Raw genomic sequence first — 12,826 nt, 5'->3', positions numbered from 1 at the left:
GTGATTTTTCAGGTATATTCTCCCTGGTACAGTTGTACTATTTCTAGGCTACAGTCTTGTATACAGGTTTGAATAATTACTTGAATATTTTTAATATATTCTAAATCTGTTTTAGTATTACAATTCTTTGCATCAACATGTTGTACGATAAGTTTTCTGTACTGAACATATCCAAATGGGACGTAACACCATCCAGTCAGATATTGCACAATCAAGCAAAAGAAAAGAAAATGTTTCAGGGATGACTGCAACATTTATTTGGTCCCATAACAGCTTCAGCGCGAACACACACAGGCCTAAAATTTTGTTTAGAGAGTTGTAAGTGGAGGGCTGTGCAGCAGGTGTTCTAGTTCTACAGAACGCAAAGGGATTGATAAAGTGAAGAACAAGACTTGCTAAGTTCTGGCAGCCACTGCAGTAATAGGAGACAAACAGCCCCTCCCTCTGTCAGCTCGCCCCCTGACTTTTGGCCTTCTCTTTAGCGTACAGCAAGGGCAGCTGGTCTGACTCTACACAGACCGTCATTTGTATAGACCCTCAGCATGTCGGATACAGTGAAGCAATAAAGAACACGTGCTCTGGCACCTCAAGGAAAACTACTAAACACACTTCAGGGTGTAGCATTGTCATGTAACCTCTGAGCAAAGTAATATTATCTGTAAACAATAACAGTCTTATAACTGCAGTAATTGCTCTTCGAAATACAACCTTGCCATACGTTTTGACAATTTCAAGTCAACTTTAAAGAGAAATAACTTTTCATTCTTCTCCCTAATCTCAACTGCATTTCATCATACCACTTTTTTTCAGTTGCCTCATTTGTGGTTAAATATCAACTTATTATCAACAGACTATCAGTTGAATATAAAAAATGTCAATATTTTGCTAGGGCTGGTGAAATAGCTTCCTAGGCTTTGCATCAAACTATCAGAAACTAATAATCTGTTCTTTTGTGCCTGCACGCCCTCAGTTTCTCGAGTCAGCATGTTTTTGGAGGACTATTATTAGGTTGATACTATCTTATCTACAATGTGTCAGAAATACCTTTAAACCAGGAAAACCCAGCAAAGTACACAATTATACAATTAAATGGTTAGAGGGCCTTTTTCCAAAACACGTCTACACTGGAGCTACGCTTGATGTATAATTAAACACCCTGCCCTCGCCACTATGCCTTTACTTCACCAAGCAACTTTTCTGGACAGGTGTAAATGTATTAAGATGACAACCAGCACACCTAATGTTGGCTTCATATTAAATGTACCATCATGAGCATATTTTTTAAAAGCAAGGGAAACAACTCAAGGTTACATTTTTTCTCTCTTTCTAATAAATGCGCAAAATGCTAAGTAAATACAAACATTGTGATTTAGAATTTAAATGTTTACCGCTAACATGGTGGTACAACTAGTCTGTGCCTGCAAGGTCCTAGTTTAACAGCCTGAGAACAAGAGGAAGTCACTGCACATTGATGCCCTAAAATAACTATTTCCTATTCTTAAGGTTAGTGGAGGTTTGCCTGTCACTGTCTGAAACAATATAGTTTCAGAGATGTGCTTATCTATTTTTCGATCTTTATAATTCTTTATTATAGATGTAGCCTACATGGATGTTTCTCTGTGGGGTGTATCTGGTATGTGTCTAGGTTCTCGAGTTATGAAGAAAGTTTGTCTAACAATATTATTTCTTGATCCTGCTTCTTTCGTTCTTTCATTCTTGAATATAAAGTAGGCAGAATAGGTTAACACTCATTCACATAAACAAAATTCAAAAGTATGTTGGCAGCCTCGCTTCTGTCAGTCTGCCCCAGGGCAGCTGTGGCTACTATGGTAGTTTACCACCACCGGTATGACTGTGTGTGAACGAATTGTCTGGAACCCTGTAAAGCGCTTTGAGTATCATGAAAGGCGCTATATAAATCCAAGCAATTATTATTATTATTATTATGTTCAAACCGTATCAATGGAAGTATCATACACAAACCAAGGACACAAAGGTTAACAATAACAAACCACACATGGCTGAACAGGTGACAACTAACAATGCAAATGTGTCCTACACCTCTGTAGTCCCTGTCCATGGTGCTGAGGGTGTGTGTGCGTTTGTGTGTGTGTGCGTGCGTGCGTGTGTGTGTGTGTGTGAACAACACACAATGAAACACTTCAACAGTCCTATTATTTAACACAAACAGAATCCATTCATGCAAACAATAAGTAACTACCCTACATTGATTGTGATAGTGTGTTAAAGTGACGGCATGTTCATACAGGACAGAGATAAACTGTTTTCCCTTGAACCAGTGAAGAAGAGGACTTATCGTATGTTTCAATGGTGGTGTCGAAAGTGTTCACCGTTGGCACTGTCCAATTCTCTCATGTTCCCCAACTCTGTCCTCTCTCGGCAGGTCGGATGAAGCTAGTCATTTTTCATTCTCAGGGTTAGGGTTAGTTTGTTACAAAAATGCATAACTCCTAGTTTAACGCTAACTGTTAGAAACGTTAGTTGGACACTTACACGGACTAAAGTAAGCTAGCCTAGGCATACACGTGAAAACTAGCTAAATTCGTATAGGTTGTTTCATTCGGAATTAAGTTATAATAGTGTTATAAGCCGTGGCCCACAGCTTTCCCGACCAATGGAAGTTTTTCTCGGCGAGATGAAGTCAGAAGTCAATCAAGTCAAGTGATGCCACTTTCACCTGGGTAGACTTCAAATGATTTGTGCTACCTGTATTGCATTTGCAGTGCAGTACCACCGTGCACCACACATTCATATTGGAATCCAGAGGGGCGCTGTTTCCCCAAATTAAAACGGGAAAGATACAGCAACAATAATAGCCTACCTACACCTTTTTCTTTTGGCACGTTTAGCTAGCCTTATTTAGCTTTGTTTTTTGTGTTTTTTTGCTGCCAATATAATTGATAGATTTAAATTCAGGCGATAGGTTCAGGCAAGCTAAGTGTTGCAAGCCAAAGGGCAAGTGAAAAAAAATAAATTAGCATGAGCGATGATAGATTTTTGCAATGCCATATTTTCTTCTCAGGAGTTGTGGAAACAAATCCAGAGCTAAAAAGGTGAGTGAATATTGGAAAATGTTCATCAAGTTGCCAGATATTTAACTCTATGTGTGAGCATCTGACACCAGTCAGTATAAATAGATATGTGAAGGAAAAATGGCAACATTTGCATGATGGAGTTGAACATAGGGCCCTGGGGAAATGAGTCCAACAACGTAAAACCTCTTGAAAAGTTAAAAGTATGTGTGATCACAAAATGATTCATGGGGAACATAGGGCCCTTGGAACATAGCAACCTGGGAAAGAGGGCTCCGGGGACATGCTCACAATTGTTTGCTTACAGGTTATCCATGAAAAATATATAAGCTGATGGTTTGTCAAATGTCTGCCGACCTGTGGTTAAATATTGATGAATGAATGCTAAAACTGTATAGGCTATTTATATACAGCCCTGTAAAAAATTAAGAGACCCGTCTGGATTTTTCTTAAATTTTGATCTCTACATTATTTATTAAAAATGCTCTAAATCACAATATTTTTATTGTGAATTTGGTAGAAATGTTGTCAGCAGTTTATATTATAAAATCAAAATGTTCATTTTAATCAAACATATGGCTCTAAAGAGTAAAACTAGAGACACTGAACATTTGGAGTGGTCTCTTAATTTTTTCCAGAGCTGTATATATATTTTAATTCCATATGACAATCCTGTCAAGTATTAATTCATAACAAATATATTAACTGAGACAACAGTAAACATTTAAATGAGTTTAAGATGCATTAATGAAGAACAATTTAGCCAGCATGAAATTCAAAGTGGATTACATTTCATTTAGGGTGACGAGATAATTTGTTCGTCTTTCTTTCTTTAAGGCCTTAGGAACATCACGACCACCACTGCCACGAGTTGAGCTGCTAATTTTACGGTAATACATAGCAATTTTTGCAGCAACATTAACAATATATTGTACCAGTATTGACATATATTACTTACATATTCCCCTTTTCTTTACAAATATGATAAAGCAACATTCATTAGCAAATGTATGTAAGGTCAATGTATAGTAAATAGGCTAACTAAATGTTGTGTATTCCTAAGAGACTACATTCCTTAAACAGTCCACAGGTTAAGCAATGCACATAGCTGATAGAAAATAGGTGTGGCTACACACTGTAAGATCAGAGGGCTCTTGCCATGAGCTAATCATTCCATGTGCCATAGGGGCAAGTGTTGAAGGACTGTTGCGTGTTTATTTATAGGAGTCTCTAAGGTTCCACAGCAGAGAGTTGGATTCAATTACAGCTCTGGTGAAGGCAGAGCATATACACAGACACAAAGATGAGAGTAAATTATAATCATGAACATGTAGGCCTGGTTTATTGCATGTGTTTACAGTAGTTGAAGCACATGATGGGGACACTCTCCAGAGAAAAACAAGTTGCTATAAGTTCAACTCAGCAGGTGCTGTCATCATCACAAAACCAGTTAACCAATTGGTTCATGACTAAACCACAAGCCCTCTTCACTCAAAAACATACTATTATGTTCACATTTTGAGTTAGATACACATTGGAAACACAACAAATGAAAAACTGAAAAAATAACTCCTCCGGAGGGAGAAATTGAGGACAAATATATAGAAATATTTGTTAGGATAAGGAAAAAAAGAAGGGAAGTCAGCTATCATGTTTTGAATTGGCAGTGTTTGGGATCACAAGTAAGTCATAGAGACCAGGCACAAGGAAGCTATGGAGATTAGGAAATACTATCACATACATGGCAACAACCTGCTACCCAGATGGTCGGCACCAGCCTCTGCCTGGCTTAATATCACGGTTCAGCAGTCAGTTTATGTTGTAGAGCTCACTGTAACATGTATAGACGTGACAGGTGAGGTGCAAAAGAGAAAACATTTTTAAGTTAACACTGAATAAACCTCTGAGCTTCTGAATAAGTGGGTCCTTGTAAGTGCCAGTGTAAATATGGTTCTTCCTATAAAGAAAATAATCAGAAAAGGGCAAACCTGCACTCACTTCAATTTATTCTCAAAATTATTTGTTCAGGCAGTTTTTTTTATTTTATGATTTGGCTGTAGGTTCTTCAGCAGCTTGCCACTAAAATAAACCATCAGGGAAGTATAATAGAGCATATAACTATATTTAATCTATCTGTAGAGAAGGAATTAATTTATAATGGCATAGAAATGTCAGCAAAAACTAGTATCAATCAAACCTTGCTGTTGCATGTGTAAAAGTTAACATCACCAGGCTGCTTTGCCTGGAGAGGTTATAAATTGAGATTAGTCTGAAACTGAACAGTTTTCATGCAGTATGGCCAACCCATCGTTATTGTGACCACTAGTTGAGATGGCAATAATATCATGTTATTAAAGGATTGTGTTAGTGAAAAAATGACCAATAGCAGATTAAACTATTCTTTTTAACTATGGCTCTGACCAGTGTTATTGATCAAGCCAGTGCAGTGCAATAGCATCACAAAGGAGTAGGGATCAGGATATTTTGTACTACTTTTTGTAATTAATAATATGCATTGCCAGAAAGTAGTGGGAAATATTCAGCACACCCTCCCAGAGCCTCAAGGTGATGTCATTAAATGTCTTGTTTTGTCCAATTCACATCAAAACCAAAAGATATTACTCAGCAAATCCTCGAATTTGATATGGTGAAACCAGATCATTTTGCCAGATAAATAGATACATATTTCACAGATCATCCAATCAATTAATCATAGATTGAATAGGGTTTACTCACATAAACTAATATAAGTCAAAACTACACTCAACAAAAATATAAACGCAACACTTTTGTTTTTGCTCCCATTTTTCATGAGATGGACTTAAAGATCTAAAATTCATTCCAGATACACAATTGTACCATTTCTCTCAAACATTGTTCACAAATCTGTCTAAATGTGTGATAGTGAGCACTTCTGCTTTGCTGAGACAATCCATCCCACCTCACAGGTGTGCCACATCAAGATGCTGATCTGACATCATGATTAGTGCACAGGTGTGCCTTAGACTGTCCACAATAAAAGGCCACTCTGAAATGTGATTTTTTTTTTTGCTTTATTGGGGGTCTGGGGACTCAGAACCAGTCAGTATCTGGTGTGACCACCATTTGCCTCATGCAGTGCAACACATCTTCTTCGCATAGAGTTTATCAGATTGTCAATTGTGGCCTGTGGAATGTTGGTCCACTCCTCTTCAATGGCTGTGCGAAGTTGCTGGAGACGGTTTATGGTGGAGAAATGAACATTCAATGCACGAGCAACAGATCTGGTTGACATTCCTGCTGTCAGCATGCCAATTGCACGCTCCCTCAATGCTTGTGGCATCTGTGGCATTTTGCTGTGAGACAAAACTGCACATTTCAGGGTGGCCTTTTATTGTGGACAGTCTAAGGCACACCTGTGCACTAATCATGATGTCAGATCAGCATCTTGATGTGGCACACCTGTGAGGTGGGATGGATTATCTCAGCAAAGCAGAAGTGCTCACTATCACACATTTAGACAGATTTGTGAACAATGTTTGAGAGAAATGGTACAATTGTGGGTAACGCTTTATATTAAGGTTCTTGTTATAAGCCTTAGTAAATAGGTAATAAGGACCTTATTAGATGCTTATTAACATTAATTTGTGTTAATAAGACTATATATATAAGTGTTAATAATAACATAATAAACATGTTGACAGTGTGATTATAAGACTTTTATAAGCACTTATAAGAAACTTCTTAACTATTAATTGATCGCTTAATATCATTAATAAAAGTCTAATGAGTTTCTGATAGCTGTTAATAAAAGCATTACAATCCTATTTATTGAGTCTTACTAACTTGCCTATTATGTCATTGTTAAACCTTTACTAAGCATTGTTTGTTGCTTTATGAAGGTAACCACATCTTTATTAATCAATTAATAACAGTTAACTATGCTCTATGAACAATGCTTATTAAGTCCTTTATTAAACACTTAATAACAGTTAATAAGTACTATATCTTGTCAAGGAGGATACAATGGGAATTAGAAAATGACATGTAAATACAATGTTAGAGCGGTGAAGGTATTTGATTAGCTTTAATGTTTTTCTTGTTGAAGTACCTTCAAAAATGAGTTTTCTGAGTTTGGTTTGCAGCGCCATATCTTAGTTGGCTAAAGTCACTGATTTTCATCCCTCTTTCCAAAATGTTGTCTTTTGGCATCTAGCATAATGAGTGCATAATATATTTGTTTTTGCTCTGAAATGATTCTTTCACCTCTATGTGTGCGCACACATGTTGAGTGAGTGTTAAAATGAGATGCCCCGAGAAGGTTGTATATTTTTCACAATCTATGATGAATATGACTCGTATGATCGGTTTTGTGCCTCAAATCAGATCCTTAAAGGGCTTTTATTTTGAAGGTAGTTGTAAAACCAGAAGTTCCGTGTATGCAAGTCGCTGATGGCTTGACGCTAGATTGACGGCCATGCTTGACATAGTGTTTCACGAAAGTAAGGAGAACATGTCGGAGTCGTCAGCACGGTCAGCACCCCAAACCAGGTCTCTGAAAAATAAGAGGGTGAGGTCCGAACTGGAGGATGACTCTTCTGGTAAGTTTAAGAATGTAATGTTATAGTAACGTTAGCTGGTTCTAGCTTGCTAGTTGTTTGCCTAGCTTACATTACTTTCTTTCAGAAGCTTTGGTGAGCTTCTTTTTTGAGCTAACGTTTAGCTTACACTATCATAAAAACTGCAACCAAACGTATCTATTAACAGTTGTGTCATGCTAGCTTGTCAGGAAGGGGCCAAGTAATGCTCCAAAATCGGTCTAGTCCATGATACAGATTCAAAATAATCCTGAATGGTTATTTCTGTGCTGACCCAGATGCTGCCCAAATTGTCCTAACTGCCAAACTGGGTCTACAGAAATATAAACATGAGCTGGCCAGGTATAAATTAGAATGCCAGGATGTAAAAATAAAACACCTGACAACGGAGAGAGATTTCTTGAAGGGACAACTATCTGAATGAAAGAAAATATTAACTTTTTTCCAACAATTGTCACCATTACAGACTAAATTTACTTTGATACTGCACCCCTTTTTGCAGATTCCATGTCCAAATCGCTTAAATGCTTAGTATAACCTGTCTGCTATCTGTCTAATTGTGATCAATGTTTCTTTGTGTTGTCTTTATACAGTAACAAGAAAGACCAGCCTGACTCAACCTTCCCCTGGGGCTCAAGTCCGTTGTCGTCTGACTCCTCTGACCCCTCCTCAGACGATGGGAAGAGGAAGAGGAAGTATAACAGAAGTCAGCATTATACCGTTGCAGAGGGGGCCAGCAGAAGAAGGCTTTTTTTTTTGAATGATCTATTTTTGAATTGTATTACTTGATTTTATTTCAATACATTTTAAACTTTTAAGACTGACCAATTTTCTTACTATTTTGTTGACACAATCGGGGAACGGTGGGACTTGAAAATATTCCCACCTCCAAAGTGGGGAATGACAAAACAAGTTTGAGAACCACTGGGTTAGCATCTATACAGTTGTATGTGGTTTTCTGCTTGTCCTATCTGCAACAGTATAATGCTGACTTCTGATACAGCAACGTCTCGCCCAAATTCCTCTAGTGAGGATTGCCATCTCCATAAAGTTACAAATTCAATATGCAAAAGCAACTCATACAACCCCACGTCGTTTTATATTGTTTTACCTACAACAGAGTTTTTTTTTTATTATTGTTTGATGGAAGTTTTTTTTGCTCTACTCGTTTAATTGTTTTGTTGTTCTTATTCATTTAATATTTTAAATTAATAGTCTTAATCATTGGACACTTGAATTGATGTCAGGCAGCATTTTTATTTTACAAAGGTATTTATTTTTTTACATTTAGTAAAATGTTGTTCATGAAAGTTCTGGGAAACAAACAAACAAACATGTTTACAATTGCACAGTTGTTAAGTGTTTTTTTTTCTTTAAAAGTAAGTTTTTGTGCTTCACCTCTGTAACATTGTATTTACATGTAGTTTTTTTTAATTCACATTGTATCCACCTTGACAAGATATAGTACTTATTAACTGTTAAAAAGTGTATGTTAAAGGATTTATTAACCTTAATAAGCATTGTTCTCGCTTTAGATCCAGTACCTTCAAAATGCATTATTACCTGTTTAATAAAGGACTTATTGGCCTTAATAAGCATTGTTCTCGCTTTAGATCAGGTACCTTCAAAATGCATTATTACCTGTTTAATAAAGGACTTATTAACCTTAATAAACATTGTTCTCGCTTTAGATCCGGTACCTTCAAAATGCATTATTACCTGTTTAATAAAGGACTTATTGGCCTTAATAAGCATTGTTCTCGCTTTAGATCCGGTACCTTCAAAATGCATTATTACCTGTTTAATAAAGGACTTATTGGCCTTAATAAGCATTGTTCTCGCTTTAGATCAGGTACCTTCAAAATGCATTATTACCTGTTTAATAAAGGACTTATTGGCCTTAATAAGCATTGTTCTCGCTTTAGATCAGGTACCTTCAAAATGCATTATTACCTGTTTAATAAAGGACTTATTGGCCTTAATAAGCATTGTTCTTAGAGCATATAAATGCATTATTACCTGTTTAATAAAGGACTTATTAACCTTAATAAGCATCGTTCTTAGAACATAGTTAACTGCTAATAAACAAATAATAAAGGTGTGTTCACCTTCATAAAGCAACAAACAATCCTTAGTAAAGGTTTAACAATGACATAATAGGCAAGTTAGTAAGACTCAATAAATAGGATTGTAATGCTTTTATTAACAGCTATCAGAAACTCATAAGACTTTTATTAATGCTATTAAGCAATCAATAAATAGTTAAGAAGTTTCTCATAAGTGCTTATAAACGTCTTATAATCACACTGTCAACATGTTTATTATGTTATTATTAACACTTATATATAGTCTTATTAACACAAACTGATGTTAATAAGCATCTTATAAGGTCCTTATTACCTATTAACTAAGGCTTATACCAAGAACCGTAATATAAAGCGTTACCCAATTGTGTATCTGGAATGAATTTTAGATCTTTAAGTCCATCTCATGAAAAATGGGAGCAAAAACAAAAGTGTTGCGTTTATATTTTTGTTGAGTGTAACTTAATTAGCCCGGTGGTAGGTGTGCAACCAAATGCCAAAAGAGAAGAGTCTCTGAGATAAGCATAAACATAAAGTTACCAATTAAAATAAACTCGAAGACCTTTGATGTCTTCCTTGATTAATAACCCATGGGCGGCTCTCCTGTGAACTGATCCCCCTGCAGTTGCCACCGGCCTGCCTTTTGGACGACACTGTCAACTAAAAAAGGGAAAGGCTTGATCACAGAGTGAAATGATAATCTGAGGAAGGCGTGGGGTGGGACATGGAGAGGTAATTCCAAGGGACCCTACCCTCCAGCTCTGAGGTATCCAGTTCCATCTCTTGCTGCATGCATCATTATCTATCATCAAAAACATGAACATCAACTTCAGCTGACAGCAGGCTAAAATTGGCCGCTATCAAAACCCAGGAACTAGCAATGAGGTTGGCTGGGGTGTCCACTTTCTAGAGTTGAAGCCCATGGTTCAAACACCTCAGGGTGAGGAGATTGTGCACTCAACTCATTTGCAATGTGGGTAATGGGGACAGCATAATCACAGTTTAGGCTCTATTAGGCTAAAACTTTGACACTATTAATTAGATGCAGCTGCACACGCTCCTCACATCTCAGCCACACTGTCTTTCCAGTGAGGACCTACATGTGTGCTGTAATCCACAAAAAGTTCATCTATGTAATCTATGATAAGATTAATTTATTATCACTTTATTATTGGCAATACATGTGACCATTGTCACAGCGAAAGCATACATCTTTTAAAAAGACACATTTTAACCCAGAAAGTATGGCATTGATAATTTGCAGGGCAAAATACATCGACTATACTAATATATATATATATAATATAGAACTATTCTGATATTATCGATGTTAGCTAATTGCAGGTTTATCAAGTCAGCGAATATGTCAGCCTATAAACAACAAGAAATTGTAGTATTTACGAGTAACCCTAACCTGGGTGACTGGTTGCTGGGCGGAGAAGGAGGATACGTCTAAGGGAAGCTGCTGGATGGGTAGAGAATGACAATGAATGGATTTGGAAAAGTGGCAATGTCACAGGAGGGAGGGACAGAGAGGCAGAATGGGACATTTTAGAGGACTGGGTTACTTAAGACCATTGTTTCAACAGTATATCAAAAACTACATATCAACATGCAGTTAAAAGCTGCTCAATATTGAAACATGGTCACAAAGAGTATTTTGAAACAACTTATATGTAACCTATATCTAGAGACTTTTAAATGATCAACCAAATTATGTCAAGGATTAACTAGGGGAATTGATAGAAAACCTCTTTTACAAAAGGTGTATTTTTCCCGAAATACAGTGAGTAATAGACTAGTAAGCAGCTTGAATCAGAGGCTTCCTGGATATAGCGCTACCTTTATAGACTCATTCCAGTGTCAGAGACGCTGTCATCACCAGCCCTACAGCGCATACATCAGACCGGGTCAAATGCCCCTTATTTCATTTCCAGCAGAGAAGCTGGAACTAGAACGATGTGATCTGAAGGAGCTGTTGACTAGCACGGTTGACCTTCTAAAAACTCCTCTTCCAATTTATAACACACTCTCACACACACACACACACACACACACACACACACACACACACACACACACACACACACACACACACACACACACACACACACACACACACACACACACACACACACACACACACACACACACACACACAAACATGATATGCACATTTGCTCATTCACCAATCGTACTTACAGCATTGCCGGCTACGCACTTACAGAAATACACACACACAGACACACACACTTTGTAAATACTTGGCCTGGGGTGCGGGAGGAGGAAAGCCAAGTGGAGTCGATGACACAAGTTGCTACTGTGATTACCTCATGTCTGTAACGGGTTAGGAAGGAACCTTAGTCTCCCTATATTTAGACAAAGGCAAGCACCAATTTAAAATTATTTCATCAAAATATTCCTATTAAATATATAAAGTTTCTGAAGTTTTGAGCATTGCATTTAGGGGAGAGTGGCCTAAGTTGTGCAACTTTTCAATCAAAGTGACTTTAAAGTAAGGCCTTGACAGTAAAGTCTCCAACTCAAATATGTACATATATTTCAGGGTGTTGTGCATCCCTGGCAATACAAACTTTGGATCTGGAATAACCTGTTGAAGAAATATAGCTTTCGGAAAAAAAGTTGTCTTGATGCACAACTTGCCCCCGGTGTGGTGTAAGTTGTGCGGTTGGAGAGAATACCATGGGGTGAATTGTGCCATTGATATATATCTCATAAACTGTAATGCAAGACAAATCCATTAGACAATCACTTATTTAAGGTGTATTTAAAGTAAATAAAGTAAATAGTTGACAAAGATTGAAGGACAATTTTCTTAAACAAGGCCTAGCAGATCTAATGGTTTTACCTGCAAAGCTCACAATGACAAAGTCACCATCATCATCTTTCTGGCCATCTGAACTCTCATCAGTGGTGTCGTTAAGTGGAATTGAGATGTCACTCTCTTCTGAGCTTTCTTTTGGTGACCAGCGTATACAGCCATGCCACTGTCACAACTCTCAGAAATGTACTTTGCACTAGTTGCTCCGTGCTTGTGGAACCAACTGCCACCTGACAAATGTGATTCCCCTACATTTCTGCCTTTAAATCT

The sequence above is a fragment of the Ammodytes marinus genome (assembly GCF_949987685.1).
Source record: "Ammodytes marinus genome assembly, chromosome: 5".
Lineage (NCBI taxonomy): Eukaryota > Metazoa > Chordata > Actinopteri > Uranoscopiformes > Ammodytidae > Ammodytes > Ammodytes marinus.
The sequence above is the reverse complement of the archived record's forward strand: the minus strand, read 5'-3'. Positions refer to the sequence as shown.